Below are 19990 nucleotides of genomic sequence, written 5' to 3'. Positions count from 1 at the left end.
TTATTTACAGAGATCCTCTTGCAGATTCTCTGTCAGAATAAAAGTTAAATTGAACAGGTTCTGCCTCTGCCGCATCTGCTCTCAGGATGAGACTTTTCATTCCAGAACAAACGAGATGTCCTTCTTTTTCAAAGAAAGGGGCTTCCCTTCCTCCTTCATCAACGCTGACCTCAATAGCATCTCTTCCATTTCACACAAGTCTGCCCTTACCCCATTCTCCCACCACCATACCAGGGGTAAGGATATTCTTCTCCTCTCCTACCTCCCCTCTAGCCTTCGCATCCAGCACATAATTCTACAGAACTTGGGCCATCTACTACAGGATCCCACCACAAAGTCCATCATTCCCTTCCCCAAACTTTCCTCAGGGATTGCTCAGTCCTCTACATGACTCCCTTGACTATTTGTCCCTCCTCACTGATCTCCCTCTTAGCACTTATCCTTGTAAGAGGAACAAGTGCTACACCTGCCCCTCATTGCCATTCATGGCCCTAAACAGCCCTTCCAGGTGAGGCAACAGGTTGGGATTATATACTGCGTCTGGTGCTTCCGGTGGGGCCTCCTATACATCAATGAGAACCAACGAAGTTTGAGAGACTGTTTTGCTACATCCGCCAGAAGTGGGATTTCCAAGTGGCCACCCATTTTAATTTCACTTCCCATTCCCATTCCGATATGTCAATCCCTGGATTCATGTACTGTCACAATGAGACTACACTCAGGTTGAAGGAACAACACCTTATTTTCTGCCTGGGTAGCCTCCATGAACATCATGCATTATGGCATGAACATAAATTTTTCAAAATTCTGGTAGTACGCCCCTCATCCTTCATTGATCACCTCCAATTATCATTGTCTCCCTCTGGTGCTCTTTCGTTTTTTTTCTTTCTTCTATGGCCTTCTTTCTTCTATCAGACACCCACTTCTCCAGCCCTGTATCTCTTTCACCAATCAACTTCCCAGCTCTGTACCATACATCCTCCTCCCAGTTTCACCTATCCCCTTGTGCTTCTCTCTCCACTCCCCTCCACCTTTTAAATCTACTCATCTTTTTTCCAGTCCTGCCAAAGGGTCGCGTACCGACAAAATCAACTGTACTTTTTCAATAGATGCTGTCTGACCTGCTGAGTTCCTCCAGCATTTTCCGTGTGTTGCTTGGATTTCCAGCATCTGTAGATTTTATCTTGTTAAGTTTGAAGAACTTTTGTTTTCAAGGGATATTGAGGTCCTGTTTAAGAAAATAAAGAGGTCCACAGAAGATTTACATAGGTAGCAACAAATGAGATGCTTACAGAGTGTAAGAAATGAAAGCGAACTCTTAAGAAGGAAATCAGGCCTAAAAGAAGGCATGAGGTTGCCGTTGAAGACAAGGTGAAGGAGAATCATAAGGGATTCTACATATATTTTGAGAGCAAAAGGATGGCAAGGGATATAATTGGTCTTCTGAATATCAGAATGGCAAGCTATGCATTGAGCAAAAAGACATGGGGGAGTTCTTAAAAGGATATTTTTGCACCTGTATTTGCTCGGGAAACGGACTCAGAGTCTGTAGAAGTGAGGCAATGCAGCATTGAGGTCATGGACTCCACCCCGCTTACAGAGGAAGAGCTGTTGGCTGTCTTGAGGAAAACTAAGGCGGAAAGATCGCCGGGGCCTGATAAGGTGTTCCCGCTGACCGTGCAGGTGGCAAGTGCTGAAATTGCAGGGGCCCTGGCAGTGATTTCTAAATCATCCTTAGCGACAGGTGAGGTACTGGATGAGTGGAAGATAGCAAATGGTGGAAAGCCCCTAATGATTTCCCGACATATGACAGGGCTGAGGATGAGGGAGCAAGTTTACAAGTAGTTGATGGGTATAACATTAAAGTAAGGGAGGACAAGACAATGATTGGGTACAAATGCAGACAGAGCAAAAGGTTGAATTATGGAACAGAGGCAAACTTCATGTGAAGGATACAGGACTGAAGGTACTGTATTTAAAAACGCAGAGTATTTGGAAAAAGGTTGGACATACTTGCGGCAAAATTTGAGATTGGTCAGTATGACGTTGTGGGTATCACTGAGTCATGGTTGAAAGAAGGCCATAGTTGGTAGCTGAGTATCAATGAATATACTTCTTATGGAGAGAGCAGGTTGGAAGGCCTAGGCGGTGGTGTGGCTCTGTTGATAACAGATGGAATTACATCTGTAGAAAGATGTTACAAGGTCAGAGGATGTTGAATATTTGTGTAAGGAGTTAAGAAACTGTAAGGGGAAAAAGGTCATTATGGGAATCATATATAGGCCTCCAAATAGTAGCCAAGGTGTGGAGTTGAGAATGTAAAGGGAACTGGAACAAAGACATGCTACAATTTAAATAGGGGATCAGGCTGCAATTGGATTGGGAAAATCTGGCTGGTGTCATTTCTCAAGAGAGGGAATTTATTACATGACTACGTGATGGATTTTTAGAGCATCTTGTACTTGAGTCTGCTGAGGGAAAGTCTATCTTAGACTGTGTGCTGTCAAATAATCCAGATGTTATTAGGGAGCTTAATGTACAGGAGCCCTTAGGAGTCTGTGTTCATAATATAATTGAATTCTTACTGTAATTTGAGAGGGAGAAGCACAAGTCAGATTATCAGTATCGCAATGGAATAAAGGGTGTGAAAGAGGAGCTTGCGCAGGTGGATTCGAGGAGGATACCGGCGGAAGTTCAATGATTGAAAAGCTTTCAAAATCCAACAAAAGGCAACAAAAAAAAGCTAAAGAAGGGAAAAGATAAAATGAGAGCAAATAATACTATAAACCAGGATATCACTTTTTTTCCCCCCAGTAATGTGAAGAATAAAAGGGAGGTGAGAGTTGATATTGGACCACAGGAAACATGCTGATATGGGAGTAATGGGGGACAAATAAATGGAAGATGAACTTAAAGAGTACTTTGTACCAGTCTTCACTGTGGGAAGACACTTGCAGTGTGCCAGAGGTCCATCAGTGTCAGGGAGCAGGAGTGACTGCCAGTGCTATTGCAAAGGAAAACGTGCCAGGTAAACTAAAAGGTCTTAAGGTGGATAAGTCACCTGGTCCAGATGGACTAAGAGTTCCAAGAAAAGATACTGAAGAGATAAATGATGCATTAGCCATGATCTTTCAAGAATCACCTGATTCTGGTATAGTTCCAGAGAACTGGAAGATTCCAAATGTCATCCCACTCTTCATGAAGGGAGGAAGGGAAAAGAAAGAAAACTATAGATCAGTAAGCCTTACCTCAGTGGTTTGGAAAATGTAAGCATGAGTTTTTGAGATCCTTACACTAATGATAAAGTAAGTCAAAGGTCAACATGGTTTCTGTCCAGGGAAAAAACATGCCTGGGAATTCTTTTAGAATTCAAGTAAACAACAAAGCTGGATGGACAAAAGAGAGGCAGTGGATGTTATTTGCTTGGATTTTCAGAAGGCATTTACTAACTTGCCACACATGAGACTGCATAACAAAACCAAATCCTATGTCATTACAGGAAAGATACTAGCGGAGATAGAGGGATGGCTGACAGGCAGGAGGCAGTGAGTAGGAATAAAGGAGGCCATTGCTGGTTGGCGGCCAGTGGAGTGGTGTTCTTCCGTGGTCAGTATTGGGACCATTACTTTCCACACCGTTTGTCAATGGTTTCGACAGTGGAATTGATGGCTTTATGGCTAAGCTTGTGAATGATACAAAGATAGATGGAGATGTAGGTTGTGCTGCAGAAGCAATGTAACTGCAGCAGGAATTAGATAAATCAGAAGAATGGGGCAGAAAATGGCAGATGGAATGCAGTGTTGGGTAATGTCTGATAATGCACTTTGGGAAAAGGAACGACAGTGCAGACTCATCTAAATGGGGTAGAAAGTTCAAACATCAGAGCTTCAAAGGGACGTAGGATCCTCATATAAGCTCCAGAACGATAATTTACATGTTGAGTCTGTGGTAAAGAAGGCAATTGCAATGTTGACATTTCTGTCAAAGGGAATAGATCACAAAAGCAAGGGGATAATGCTGAGCCCTTCAAATACACTAGTATTTGGAGTATTGTCAGCAATTTTGAGAGGATATTTTGTCATTGGAAGGAGTCCAGAGGAGGCTCACGATGATGATTCCGGGAATGAAGATTAACACAGGAAGAGCATTTGGCAGCTTTGGGCCTGTACTCACTAGAATTCAGAAGAATGTGGGGAGGGGCTGGAATGACATTGCAACCTACCGAAAATTGAAAGGACTAGATTAAGTGGATTTGGGGAGGCTCCTTCCTATCATGGGGACAGCCAGGTCTGGAGAGTGCAGCCTCAAAATTGAGGGGTAACCTTTCAAATATGAGGTAAAGAGGATTTCTTTTTAGCCAGAGAGTAGTGTATCTGTGGAATGCCCTGCCGCAGACTCTGGTGGAGGCCAAGTCCATGGGTATATGTAAAGCCGAAGTTGAAAGTTTAAAGAATTGGTCAGGGAATCAATGGAAATGGTGAATGCATTGCCATAGAGAGATATGGAGAAGCCATTGGATATATTGAAGGCAGAGGTTCTTGTTTGTGGAGTTATGGACAAAAGGGAGAAGAACGGGGTTCAGAGGGATAATAGATCTGTCATCATCACTTATTCCCAGCCGACTGAATGGGAAAAATAATCTAATTCAGCTCCTGGGTCTATGGTCCGATGGTCTTGGAGCAGCTGCAGAAAATTTCGAAGGGAAGGTTGAGCAACCGGACATCATGGGAGATGGTGCATGTTGGTAATAACAACATCGGGAGAAGGATTGGTGTGGTCCTGTCCAATGAATTTAGAGAAATAAAACAGAAAATCAAAAGCAGAAACTCAAGGGTAGTAAGCTATCACTCCCAGTGACACTTGTAGTGCAGGGAGATATAGAAGGTTACCACTGATTAATGTGTCACTGAGGAGCTGATACAGGAGGAAGAGATTCAGTTTCATGGATCAAAGGGACATCTTCTAGGTATGGGTGGATAGAAAACCTCACTCCCAAGGTCTTCTGTGAAGGGCACAGCTTTCTCCTTCCTAAATCTGGAGGAAATAGTTTCAATGTGACAGAGAGTAGCAGTAGAGAAGATCTGAAGGGTGAGGTGACGGAGACAGATAAAATTATGTAAGTCATACAGAGGTACAGAGACAGACAGTTTTTAAAACTAAAGGGTTTAGGTTTAAGGTGTTGGTGGGGGGTGGGGGGTTTACAGCAGATCTGAAGGGTAAATATTTGACACAGAGAATAGCTGCTGTCCGGAATGAGCTGCCAGAGGAGGTGGTAGAGGTAGAAACACACAAAGTCTCTGTTGATGAACACCACCCAGGAACCTGTCATTACTGTGTACATCTTGCCCTGGTGCTGGGTCCATTGTTGTTTTCGATCTGTATTAATGATCCGGATGAGAATGTGTTAAACCGAGTCAGCAAGTTTGCAGATGACACACAGATGGTGGGTGTAGTGGACAGCGAGGAAGGTTAGCAAATTTTGATGTGGGATGCGCACCAGCTGGAAAATTGAGCTGAAAAATGGCAGATGGAATTAATGCACAAGTGTGAGGTGTGTACAACATCAGGTTTAAGGACAGGATTTTGTGATTAAATTGGATCTGAGGAAAACCTTCCCCTATCCCCCAGAAGGAGGTTACAATCTGGAACAAACAGCCTGAGGGAGTAGTGCAGGCTGGTATTTAACGACCATCTGGATGAGCATTTGAAACACCAGGGCAGGGTAGGAGACAGACCAAGTGCTGAGTTAGTGGAGACAAGATTCTCGATGGCCAGTACAGACATTCAGAAAGCACTGACTGTGAAAGTGCAGTGGGAACCTGGAACACTGAACTCGAGGAGGACTAAGTCCCTGTTAATAAATAACTCACTAGGAACTCACTGTGTACATTAAGCACTGGCTGAACGACTCAAAATCGAGTCAGTGATTTATACAGAACTGAAACCGTCCTTTCAGTAAAATTCATCCACGCCGACCAAGTTGTCGACCTGAACTCGTCCCATCGGCCTGCATTAGGCTCGTGTCCCTCTCAACCTTTCCTATCCATGTAACTGTGCAAATATGGTTTAAATATTGTACCTGAGGCAGAGAGCCGGTGCGGTGAGGCGCTGACAGACACTTAATGTTCCGTGGGCAGGAAGAGGAGAGGCCGATTCCCACAGTGGAGCCGAAACCCAAAGTAGAGACCGACTCCATTTTACTACAACCCCGCGCCCACCACCACGGACTCACCGCCCGCCACGGACCGTTCCCCTGGAAACAACGTCGGTGACGGTGGGACATCTGTGACATCAGTTCGTCACAGAATGGCAATCACATGGTATCACGTGATCGTTTTAACAGCCCAGGAGGCGGGGCACAGAGAGCTGTCAATCAGTGGAGACGCTGAGAAATTGCGAACATTGTAACAGAATGGGTGCAGAGGGGCATTTCCGGGAACGGTGATCACACCCCCCACCCACACACACACACACGGGAATTGAGTGCGTTATGGGCAGTAATATTCACATTTAAATTTGACTCTTTGGTCTGATAAATATTTAATGTTTGTATTTTCTATATTTTTGTGTGGATAATCTTTTATAATTTGGGGTAAAAAACTTAACTAGATCACTGAACACTTTATCAAAAAAGAACATTATGGAAAAATGTAGTCAAAGCCAACATTTTAATCCAAAGTAAGTTAATAGAAACATAGAAAACCTGCAGCACAATACAGCCCCTTCAGCCCACAAATTTGTGCCGAACATGTTCCTACCTTAGAAATTACTAGACTTACGCAGAGCCCTCTATTTTTCGAAGTTCCATGTACCTATCGAAAAGTCTCTTAAAAGGCCCTATCGTATCGGCCTCCACCACCGTTGCCAGCAGCCCATTCCACGCACTTACCATTCTGAGTAAAAAACTTATCACTGACATCTCCTCTGTATCTACTCTCCAGCATCTAAAACCTGTGTCCTCTTGTGGCAGACATTTCAGCCCTGGGAAAAAGCCTCTGACTATTCACACGATCAATGCCTTTCATCATCGTATACACCTCTATCAGGTCACATCTCATCCTCCGTCGTTCCAAGGAGAAAAGGTCAAGTTCACTCAACTTATTGTCATAAGGAATGCTCCCCAATCCATGCAACAACCTTGTAAAACTACTCTGCACCCTTTCTATGGCTTTCACATTCTTCCTGTAGTAAGATGACCAGAACTGGGTGGGCTGTAACCAGTGTCCTATATAGCTGCAACATTAATTCTCGGCTCCTAAATTCAATTCCATGGTTGATGAAGGCCAATAAACTGTACACATTCTTAACCATAGAGTCAACCTGCACAGCTGCTTTGAGTGCCCTGTGGACTCAGACCCCAAGATCCCTCTGATCCTTCACACTGCGAAGGGTCTTACCATTAGTACTATATTCTGCCATCATATTTGACCTAACAAAATGAACCACTTCACAATTATCTGTGTTGAACTCCATCTGCCACTTCTCAGCCCTGTTTTGCATCCTATCAATGTAATGCTGTAACCTCTGACAGCCCTCCACACTATCAAGAACACCTCCAACCTTTGTGTCATTAGCAAACTTACTAACCCATCCCTCCACTTCGTCATCTAGGTCAGATATAAAAATCACAAAGAGTAAGGGTCCCAGAACAGATCCCTGAGGCCCAACACTGGTCACCGACATCCATGCAGAATATGATCCGTCTACAACCACTCTTTGCCTTCTGTGGGCAAGCCCGTTCAAGATCCACAAAGCAATGTCTCCTTGGATCCCATGCCTCCTTACTTTGTCAATAAGCCTTGCATGGGGTACCTTATCAAATGGCTTGCTGAAATCCATGTGCATTACATCTACTGCTCTTCCTTCATTAATATGGTTAGTCACATCCTCAAATAATTCAATCAGGCTGGTAAGGCACGACCTGCCCTTGACAAAACTATGCTGACTATTCCTAAGCATATTGTACCTCTTCAAATGTGCATAAATCTTGCCTCTCAGGATCTTCTCCATCAACTTACCAACCACTGAGGTAAGATTCACTAGTGTATCATTTCCTGGGCAATCTCTACTCCCTTTCTTGAAAACAAAGAACAACATCCACAACTCTCCAATCCCCCAGAAGCTCTCCCGTCCCCATTGTTGATGCAAAGATCATTACCAGAGGCTTGGTACTCTCTTCCCTTGCCTCCCACAGTAGACATGGGGACATCTCATCCTGTCCCAGTGACTAATCCAACTTGATCCTTTCCAAAAGCTCCAGCACTTACTCTTTCTTAGTAATTACATGTACAACCTCTTCAATCTGCTACCAGTCATCACTATAATCACCAATATCCTTTTCCATCGTGAATACTGAAGTAAAATATTCATTCAGTACCTTTGGTATTTCCTCCGGCTCCACATACACATTCCCACTGTCACACTTGATAGGTCCTATTCTTTCACATCCTATCCTCTTGCTCTTCACACATGTAAATGCCTGTGGGATTTCCTTAATCCTGCCCACCAAGGCTTTCTCATGACCCCTTCAGGCTCTCCTAATTTCCTTCTTAAGCTCCTTCACATTAGCCTTATAATCTTCTGTATGACTCCCATAACCTAGCTCTCCGATCCTTTTGTAAGCTTTTCTTTTCTTCTTGACTAGATTTATTACAGCCTTTGTACACCATGGTTCCTGCACCCTACTTCCCAGTCTCATCGGAAAATACCTGTGCAGAACTCCACTCAAATATCCCCTGAACATTTCACATATTCCTTCCGTACTTTTCCCTGAGAACATCTCTTTCTAATTTAAGGATCTTTCCTGCCTGATTGCTGCATAATTCCCCTTACCCCAATTAAACGCCTTTCTAACTTGTCTGTTCCTATATCTCTCCAATGATATTGTAAAGGAGATAGAATTATGATCACTATCTCCAAAATTCTCTCCCACTGAGAGATCTGACACGTAACCAGGTTCATTTCACAGTTGCTATCACAGTGAGCATATTTCACCATATAATTCAAAGTTCAAAATAAAGTTTATACATGCCCTGAGGTTCATTTTCTGCAGGCATTCCTTACAAATTCCTTATTTTCCACCACACATTTATAGAAATTTGACAAGGTTTTCGATGACTTGCTGAATCTCTGAGATCTGAGGAAGTAAAGGTGTAGTTGTGCTTTCTTCACAATAATATTTATATGATGGGTCCAGGACAGATTCTCTGACAGTGAAACACAGGAATTTAAAGTTATTGACTCTCTTCACTTCTGATTGTCCAATGATTACTGGCTCATGGATGTCTGGTTTCGCTCTCCTGAAGTCTGCAATCTGCCCCTTGGTCTTACTGACACAGAGTGAGAGGTTGTTGTTATTCTGTCACTCAGACAAGCTTGATCTCTGGAGCCTTGCTCTTTAGGCTCTGTCTGTATGCAGGTAGGACGAGTACAGTCAAATGATCTGACTTAACAAAATGCAGTCTCGGGGGAAAACAATAGGCATTCCTTATCGTAGTGTAGTAAACGTCTAGTGTGTTGGGACCTCTGGCACAATAGGGTACTACCTTTAGATTCATTTTCTTTCTGGTATTTACAGGAAAATAAATACAATGTAATTTCTGAAAACAATAAACAGCAAAGACTGACAGACAACCGACGGGCAAAAGACAGATCATGCAAATAATTTAAAAAAATAATTACTCTCAAATTCAATTGTAGAATACTTGAAAGTGTGTCTGCCAATTATGGAATCAGTTCAGTGAAGATAACTGTGTCATTTCAAGACCATGACTGCCGTAGGGTAATAACTCTTCCTGAAGCTACTGCCGTGGGATCTAAAGCTTCTGTACATCCTTCCCGATGGCAGCTGTAGGAAGAGAGCATGAGGTGGATGAAGGATGTTGTTGGTGATAGATGCAGTTTACTTCTAGAAATGCATCTTGTAAATGAAGTGAATGATGGCGGGGGGGGGGGGGGAGCTTTGTCTGTAACAAACTGGGATGCATCCACTAGTTAGAAACATAGAAAAGCTGCAGCACAATACATGCCCTTTGGCCCACGATGCCATGCCAAACCTGTACTTATTTTGGAAATTACCTGATGTTACCCATAACTCTATATGTTTCTAATCCCCATGTACCTATGCAGGAGTCTCTTAAAAGACTCGATTGTACCCGCCTCCACGACCTTTGCTGGCAGCCCATTCCACGCACTCACTACGCTCTGTGTAAAGAACCTGCCCCTGACATCTCCACAAAGTTCTTGTCCACATTTCCTTTCCATTCCTGATCATTGTGTTTCCATATCAGGCCATGATGAAACCAGTCAGGTTACTCTCCACTGTGCATCTATATATGTCAAAGTTTTAGATGCCATGCTGACTATACGCAGGTAGAGTCGCTGCCTTCTTTATAATGGCACTTACTGCTAGTCCCAGGTCAGACCGTCTGAAATGATAATGCTGAGAAATTTAATGTTACTGACTCTTTCCACCTCCAGTCCCTGATGATGACTGGCTCATGGATCTCCGGTTTCCTCCCCCTGTCGTCAGAGATCAGCTCCTCGGTTTTGCTGATATTGAGTGAGAGGTTGTCGTTGTGGCACCATTCAACCAGATCGTCCATCTCCCTGCTGAGGCAAATGTGTCAAAACCTTTGATTCATCCAACAACAGTGGTGTCATCTGCAAACTTAAATATGGCTTTGGAGTTGTACTTAGCCACACAATCACATGTATAAAGTGAGTAGAGTAGTGGACAAAGCTCACAGCCTTGTGGTACACCAGTGCTAAAGGTCATTGTGGGTGAGATGTTGTTGTCTTTGAATAAAAAGTCTTCACCGTGGAAGGTAGATAGAAATTACATCTGGGGGAGAAGATTACATTAAATTCAGCAAAATATAAAAATGAAAATGAGTTAAATTTTCACAGAAATGTGAAAACAGGGGCCACTTGACCACGCTAACATTTGACATTTCGCATAGAGTATTGTGAGCAATGCTGGGCCTTTTATCCAAGGAATGATGTGTTTGCATCGGAGAGGGTCCAGAGCAGGTTCACGAGAATGACCCCAGGAATGAAAGGGTTAACATGTGAGAAGCAGTTGATGCACCTGTGCCTGTACTTATTGGAGATTAGAAGAACGAGGAGACAGTCACATTATAATCACTTTCGTGAACGTGGAGAGGATGGTTTCTGTAGTTGGTTAGTCCAGCACCAGATAGCACACACTCAGAATAAAAGGATGTCTCTTCAGGACAGAGATGAGAAGACATTTCTTTGCCCAGTGGGTCATGTATCTGTGGAATTCATTGTCAAAAGTTGAGGAGACTACTCAGTGAGTACTGGATACAGTCAATTGACATGTTAATCCACGGCCTGCTCCACTGCTGCAATGAGGCCACATTCAAGTTGAAGGAGCAGCACCTTATATTCTGTCTGGCTAGCCTACAACCTGATGACAAGAACTTCGATTTCACTAACTTCCGGTTATGTTCCATGCCTCCTTCACCATTCCCCATTCCTTTTTCCATCTCACACTATCCTCCTACCTGCTCATCACTTCCCTGTGGTGTTCGTCCCTGCTTTCTTTCTTCCATGGCTTTATGTCCTCTTCTACTAGATTCCCCCCTCTCTAGCCGTGTATCTCAATCACCAATCAACTTCCCAGCTCTTTACTTCACCATTCCCCTCACTGTTTCACCTATCTCCCTGTGTTTCTTCCCTTCTACCTCCAACTTCTAATTCTGACTCTTCTTTTTTTCTCCAGTCCTGATGACGGGTCTCAGCCCGATACATCGACCTTACTCTTTTCCATAGCGTCTGTCGGGCCTGCCGAGTCCCTCCAGCATATTGTGTGTGTTGTCCAGGTACAGGTGATGATCTCAACAGGCTTGCAGATGAAGTTTTGCTTCTCCTGGACGGACAATTTGGGTTTCTGAATGGTGGTGCAGGGGCAGGTGTAGCACATGTTCCGATTACAAGGATGTGCCAGCAGTGAGATCAGTGGGGAGGGATGGATGGACAAGGGAATCACGGAGAGAGTGATCCCGGCTGAAAGTGGAGAGTGGGGTGGGTGGAAGGATATGTTTAGTGCTAGAATCCCTTTGAAGATGGTGGACTTCACGTAGAATGTTGTGCTGAATACGGACCCTCGTGGGGTGGTACGTAAGGGGAAGGGGAATGGTAACCCTGTTATGGCAGTGAGAAGATAGGGCAAGGGCAAATGTCTGAGAAATAGAGGGATATATGATGCTCAGAGCAGCAACAATCAGAGAAGAAGTGAAACCCCGTTCTTTGAAAAAGGAAGACACCGCTGATATTCTGGCAAGGAAAACCATACCCTGGGAACAGATGTGGCGGCATCGAATAAAAGAGACGGCATTTGTACAGTAGACAGGATGGGAAGATCAATAGTCAAGATAGCCGTGAGAGTCAGTATGTTTATAGAAAGATGTCAGCAGACAGTCTGTCTCCAGAGACCGACTGCTGCTGTCTCCTTTTATACACAGCGCCCCAACCTGCCCGAGAAACATTCAGAGAGACAAAGGCAGTGAGGGAAGGAGACAGAGTCAGGGTGAAAGACAGAACCGAGAGCAGCCTCACATTGTCCAGCTCTGCCTTTACTCTCCCACAACCACCAATTTCCAATGGTATATCCACAACAGAAGGCAAACACAGCACTCAGATATAACTTCAGACGCACAGCTTCAATATTAGTCAGTCTGTAAAGTTAAGACCTAACACTCTGGAGAACTGACATATAAACTCTCTGAATTTCTGCTGAAACAATGGTAATCTGGAACAATGAATAACTTCGAAGATGGGAACTCTGACATTTCAGTAAAACACAGAGACATCGGAAAGCACACAGCAGGTCAGGCAGTGCCCATGGACAGAGAAACAGAGTTAACATTTCAGGCCGAAGCCCCTTCATCAGATACATTCTGTTCGCATTCCGAATTCCGTCTGGAGCTGCGAATGGACTTCAGTGGTTGATGCAGCAGGTCTCCAAGTTCCCTCTGCACCACCAGACCCTGTTGCCTTTGAACAATTAGAGAATGTTCTGAATTAAGTATTTTTCCTTTCAAAATGTACAAGTTGACACCCTCCCTCCCACAATAACGCAGCTGCCAGACCTGGGTCCAATCACATCACTCTTTGCAGACTCCTCACCGCTCTTCACAACTCAGTTCCTATATCTGCTTGTCATCAGTAAGTTTAACACAGTCTGCTCTCATTTTCCCCAACCCCCTCTTATCAAACTTGTCCTGGACATCTTGGTTCAGTGCATCCCCCGGACCTTTTATCCACAGTTGGTATTTCTGCACCAACCACTCGATTGTACTTGTTAAATGTGTAATCTCTTTCACCAAACCCTGTTGTTTTTGCCTGATGGTTTGAAGTTTTGTAGGTTTGCAATAATTTCCTGCTTTGTTACAGCTCCAAAAGTTTTCCTGGTACAGGTGGTGATCTGACAGGTCTGGAGTTTCCTGTTCTCTGCTTTTACTTCAGACTACAGAATCTGCAGCTTTTATTGTGATTTTTATTTCTTTTCTATTTGCTTATTTTTCTCCTATTGGGAGTGAAGGAGTTACTCAATGTGGTCTCCCTACGGACGTGGACTAGTTTATTGGTCCTGACCATCCTCACCCAGGTCTGCCGTCACAAACAAAGTTTATTGATACGGTTCATATGGTCCTCAGTCAGGCCATTTAGTAAATTGGATCCAGAATTATCTTTGCAATAGGAGACAGAGTGATGGCAGAGAGCGGTTTTAGATCAGATGCTGGTGACGTGCTGTTTCACTTGGATCTGTTCTGGGACCTTTGCTGTTTGTAATACGGCTGAGTGATTTGGGAGTGGATGTAGGGACCGTGAGCAGTAAGTTCACACTGAGTGTGAGATGGGTGGAGTTACTGCTGTGTAGAGGGTGGTCTTAGGCTAAAGGGCGACATCGATGTGGTGGTGAAAAAGGCTGAGAGCAAAACAAGTAGGTCAGTTTCTGTGAAAGCTGGGATTCCCCATTAAACAATCCCAAAGCCCCCACAGTGGGAGGTCAGGGGGATAATATGTGTCAACTCTGCAGTAGTGCAATGAGCAGGAAGTGACAGCCCTTTCATCTGCCACATTAGTGACTCTTAAATGAGCCTTTTGTTGTGTTTGTTGCCGAGGCCAGGCTTAGGCTCACTTCCGGCAGATGCAGTGGGCCATCTGAATGTCTTTGGGCACAGGGGTGACTCGCTTGGTGTGGATGGTGCAAAGAACCTCACCAGCTAAGCCTCACTGGCCTCCTGCAGGCCTTTGATGGCCGAGCTCTGGAAGCGTGGATCGGTTTTGAAGTCCTGCGTGATCTTCTGCACCAGATGCTGGAAGGGAAGTTTGTGGATGAGCAGCTCGGTGGATTTCTGGTAGCATCGATTACCCCTCAGAGTCACAGTGATGGGCCGGTAGTGACCCAAGAATGTGTACACAGACACTCAAGGGTATTCAGTTAGCAAACACAAGGAATACTGCAGATGCTGGAAATTCAAACAACAACACTCACAAAATGCTGGTAGAACACAGCAGGCCAGGCAGCATCTATAGGGAGAAGCGCTGTCGACGTTTCTGGCCGAGACCCTTCTCCCTATAGATGCTGCCTGGCCTGCTGTGTTCCACCAGCATTTTGTGTGTGAAGAATAATCAGTGCTCCTTTACATTTATCAATTATTTTACAGATATGGTGCTTCTATATCGGCTCATTAACCAGCCACATGCCACAAAATTTTAGCACTGACACTTATTCAAGAGTTTGACCAAGAAATTGTAAAACACATAATGTATTTTAGCTACTGAAAGCTTAAACCCCCATCTATTTGCCCAGTTCAACCTTATTAATCACTCATCACATTCTATATACAATGAAACTGAATTTTCTACCTCTAATCCATTGTGCTCTATCATCTGCAGAAAGTAGTATCCCCACCCCAGTACTTATCTCAGAGAAGATATCATTAGCCATAATATTAAATGACAAAGGGCTACAATGTGGGGTCTCATTCTCCACCACATAGAAGCCCAAACATACCTTAACCACTCTTACCTGCCGAGACCATGCAAATTAAAAACTCCGTAAAAAATGTAGCCTTCCTCTCACACATTTCCATAATTTAATCCTTTCATAACATATCACATGCTTTTTCAGAATCAAAATACAGCATTTACAACTTTTTTTAATTGACCCGTGCTTTCCTAAAATCATCTTCCAAACATAAAACTGAATTTAATGTCATTCAGCCCTTCTGAAATCCACACATTTTCTGAAAATGCTCCATCACCTCTATTTCCCAAAATACATATTCAGTTGCTCTATTACCATAATCAATACTGGAATGCTATTAACCATTTGAATTCTAACTCCCTCAATTTTCTTAATCATTCCCCAAACATCTCCAAGTTTACTATCCTGTCAACACTATCACAAGATGCCCTCCAGTAAATCTCCTTTAGAACTTTCACCGCAGCCTGTGCTCAACTCTCCCAAACACCTTATTTCCCTCCCTAATTGCCTCTGCACATTCTTTCATCCACCATGGTACAGTCTTCCTCCTGTTCATGACATTTTTAACACAGCAGTTTGCTGAACAATGTGACATAACCATTCTTTGCAGAAATCCATATCAACCTCAATGTTCAGCCCTGATAGACTTTCATCACGTAAAACCTCTCCCAGTTTGCTTTACCAAAATTCCACCTCCCAAAAACAGACACCTTTTCCCAATATAACTCGAAAGCCAAGTTTATAAATATAAGAAAATGGTTTCTCCCCAATGTTTCATCACGCATGACATCACCCACTCCAGTCAGAATGCTTGGAACTGGTGTTAAATCTACAGCAGTTTTTAAACTATTATAAACATTATATCTCAGACCTCTCCTATCATTAAGGCACAAAGATTGGAAATACCTAAAAAAATTCTTCTACCAACAGACCATTCCATGAATGACCCCACAGTGAGCTATGTGCACAAAAATACCCACACTGTACAACCCTTAGGGAGCTGGAGCAACAGATACTTTCCAAGAAATCAATCAAAAGCTTTCCACAAGAGTTTTACTACTTCAAAACCCCTACCTGTGTAATCAAATACATCTACTACAAGTGCCTCACACACGTCATTTACATCCACAATCTAATGTCTGATCCATTTTCTTATTAAACTTGCAACATTACCCCCTCTACCAACTAACCTAACACATCCAATTACAATATAATCCTACAAAGGAATATGTAAATGTGGTAACAGCCAGGTTTTCTGAATAGATATGATATTGGGTGTATTTGATAAATCCAAAATAAATTCTTGACAATCAGACTTCTAGCATTCCACTGCAATATTCTCAATCCCATTATGTATCTGCAGAAGGAGACTGAAATAGATACCCCATCTATCAAAGCATAATTTAAGGTTTCCCACATAACACCAGTTATATATAAACACTTTGCAGCAGCCTTCACAGTAATTTTAATTTTCGCAGTACGACTAGATAACTGAGCAGTACAGTTCACCACATCACTTATAAACATCACAAACTTCATTTTATCAAATAGTAATGCATCTTTAGTAATGGACCTGCAATGTGACGTAGAGGCACTGAATTTCCATTTTGTTCTCCAACTGCTAATACCTGATCAACATTTGGTTTAACTTTTAGCAAGGCCACGGCATAAGACACACCTAACTGTACTTTAACCTGTTCAACCAGCTGTTTTCTTAAGCACCTCTGCACATGTTCTCCTCACAATAACAACAATTAAACTTTACACCTTCACAATCTTCATACTTATGTTTCCGACCACACTCACTACAACTTAGTTTCTCATGACACACTGCCACAGCATGTAGCACATTCTTTATCTTGCCTCCCAATAAATGAGGTTTAATCTCTTCTATCGAAATCTCCACTGGAACACCTGTTCTAACACCACTGATACCTCTATTTTCATTAGACAACAGAGAAACTATCTTACTTTTAACCAAATAAATCCTTCGAATGTAATGTCTTCACACAGTTTCTTATCTTAACGATTGGCACATCACCTCCTCCCAAGGTTAGAGCTGAATTTATATTCCCTGAAGCAGATTTCAACTCTGTAGTTAATTTCAAACGAGAAAACGGGCAGATGTCGGACATCCAAACAAGACACAAAAAATGCCAGAGGAACTCAGGATCGATGAATGGTCTTGGCTCGGAATGGTGGCTAAACTCTATTCCATAGATGCGGTTGAGTTCCTCCAGTATTTTGTGTGACGCTGCAGTTATTTTAATGGGATTGATACAATAATGCTGTTTAAACAGTACCTTGAAGATAGGATAGGACGGACGTTTGACCTCACAATCCACCTCGGTATGAAGATGCACCTTATTATTTACCTGCGCCGTGGTTTCCCTGTCGCTGTTTCATTTTATTCTGCATTTTGCTATTGCTTCACCTTGTTCTCTCCAAATACATTGTGTAATGGTTTGATCTCTATGAACAGACAGTCAGACAGATATGCTTCATTGATCCCGAGGGAAACTGGGTTTTGTTACAGTCGCATCAAACAAAAATAGTGTAGAAATATAGCAATATAAATGCATAAATAATAAAATAATAATAGGTAAATTATGCCGTGGAAATAAGTCCAGGACCAGCCTATTGGCTCAGGGTGTCTGACTCTCCGAGGGTGGAGTTGTAAAGTTTGATGGCCACAGGCAGGAATGACTTCCTATGACGCTCAGTGTTGCATCTCGGTGGAATGAGTCTCTGGCTGAACGTACTCCCGTGCCTAACCAGTGCATTCTGGAGTGGATGGGAGACATTGTCCAAGATGACATGCAACTTGGACAGCATCCTCATTTCAGACACCACCGTCAGAGAGTCCAGTTCCACCCCCACAACATCACTGGTCTTACGAATCAGTTTGTTGATTCTGTTGGTGTCTGCCACTCTCAGCCTGCCGCCCCAGCACACAACAGCAAACATGATAGAGCAGATTCAATTCCCACTGAGCCCATTGCGGCAGCAGTAGGACAGCGCAGTTTTTCCCAGCTGGTAATGAAAAGCAGCAGAAAAAAAGAGCTGAGATCTCAGAGGGTGAGCAGTGAGAAAGGGTTTGACTGAACTCTCATCGATGGGAAGATTCACACTTCTTCAGAGTAGGCATCCCCTACTTACATCAATGGATCTCTGTTGAGAGGGTGAACGGCTTTCAGTTCCTCGGCATAAACATCAGTGAGTATCTCACGAGGTCTGCACATACCGGCTGCGTGGTGAAAAGGGCACAACAGCGTCTCTTTCACAACAGACGGTTGAAGACATTTAATAAGGATCCCCAAATCGTAAAGACTTTCTACAGGGGACCATCCTGTCTAGCTGCATCACTCCCTGGGATGGGAACTGTAATTCCCTCAATCGTAGGACACTGCAGGGAGCGGTGCGGGCAACCTAGCGTGTCTGTTGATGTGACCTTCCCACTATTAAAGACATTTCCAGAAACAGGTGTGGAAAAAGGACCCGAGGGATCGTTGGTGACTCGAGTCACCCCAATCTCAAACTGTTCCTGCTGCTGCCATTCGGGATAGGGTACGGCAGCATAAAAGCCAGGACCAACAGGCTCCGGGACAGCTTCTTGCACCAGGCCATCAGACCGATTAATCCACGCTGATACGATCGTATTTCTATACTATATTGACTGTCCTTTTGTACATACTATTTATTACATACTACTATAAATTGTACAGTACACATTTAGACGGAAACGCAACGAAAAGATTTTTACTCATGTATGTGAAGGACGCAATTAATAAAGTCATTTCAATTCAATTCCACGGAAGAGACTTCGCAGTGTAGCAGTCGAATCACAGACGGGAATATGTGCAGATGCTGGAAATCCAAGCAACATACACAAAATACTGGAGGAGATCAGCAGGCCAGGCTGCTCCGTGATCCTGAAGAAGGGTTTCAGCCTGAAAAATCAACTGTGTACTTTATTCCAGAGATGCTTCTGCACATTTTTTTTTCATGAGAGAGAGAGAGAGAGAGAGAGAGAGAGAGAGAGAGAGAGAGAGAGAGAGAGAGAGAGAGAGAGAGAGAGAGAGAGAGAGAGAGAGAGAGAGAGAGAGAGAGAGAGAGAGAGAGAGAGAGAGAGAGAGAGAGAGAGAGAGAGAGAGAGAGAGAGAGAGAAACTGCTGGATCACTAGCGTCTCTGGGCGAACTCGAATTACCAACCTTTCGGTTAACAGCCGAACGCGCTCACTGATTGCACCACAGAGAAGAGAATTGAAATAATACAAATAAATAACAAATTTCAATTGAAATGCGATTTCTTGTTATAGCTGCATAATGTTTTAAAACACAAGAATGAATATCTGCCGCCGCCGACGGAGAATATAGCAGAGGATGGTTTCGATCCATCGACCTCTGGGTTATGGGCCCAGCACGCTTCCACTGCGCCACTCTGCTACGGGGAGTATTATTAATTGTTGACCTCTGAATGATGCGCTTTTTGTGCTTAAATATCTATGCGTTTATGTCTGTGCCTGTCCATATCTGTACATGTCTGGGTCTAGTTCTGTGCCTGTACATGTCTGGGTCTGGGTCTGTGTCTGTATATGTCTGGGTTTTGTTCTGTGTCTGTATATGTCTGGGTCTGTGTCTGTACATGTCTGTGTCTGGTTCTGTGACTGTATATTTCTGGGTCCATTCCGTCTTTTTCCCGTTTCATACTCACGTACTTCACTTTCTTTTGTTGATTCCCTTTTCTCCTCTTTCTCGTTTTCTCCACCTTCCCTACTCTCTGACCCACCCAGTTATTCTCTCTGTACCGTTTATGCTTTATCCGTCTTGCACCTCGGTCCCGATATTTCGCCACTGAAATGCGTTTTACATTTTTTAATTGTCCAGACGGATAATTCATCCCACTGGTAGGATACATTGTTTTTTCAGAAATAACGATGTTTTCATCCGAGGTGCCTTTAACTTCCTAAT

General features: G+C 43.4%; 1 long non-coding RNA gene and 1 other non-coding gene across 2 annotated transcripts in view; both read right to left on the bottom strand.

Moving 5' to 3' along the window:
- Positions 1-6280, bottom strand: part of LOC140717553 (uncharacterized) — a 38337-nt gene extending 32057 nt beyond the window's left edge. The window contains exons 1-2 of the long non-coding RNA XR_012096570.1: positions 6080-6280; positions 1122-1228 (exon numbers count right to left, since the gene is read on the bottom strand). This is a non-coding gene — a long non-coding RNA (uncharacterized lncRNA). The remainder of the gene's footprint in view (positions 1-1121; positions 1229-6079) is intronic.
- A 13113-nt stretch (positions 6281-19393) lies between these two features.
- On the bottom strand, positions 19394-19465 carry trnam-cau (transfer RNA methionine (anticodon CAU)). The gene has a single exon. It is a non-coding gene; the product is annotated as a tRNA-Met (tRNA).
- Between the last annotated feature and the right edge of the window lie 525 nt (positions 19466-19990).

Source organism: Hemitrygon akajei, chromosome 28, assembly GCF_048418815.1.
Source record: "Hemitrygon akajei chromosome 28, sHemAka1.3, whole genome shotgun sequence".
In the NCBI taxonomy this organism is placed as follows: domain Eukaryota; kingdom Metazoa; phylum Chordata; class Chondrichthyes; order Myliobatiformes; family Dasyatidae; genus Hemitrygon; species Hemitrygon akajei.
This window is presented reverse-complemented; position numbering and strand designations above follow the sequence as displayed.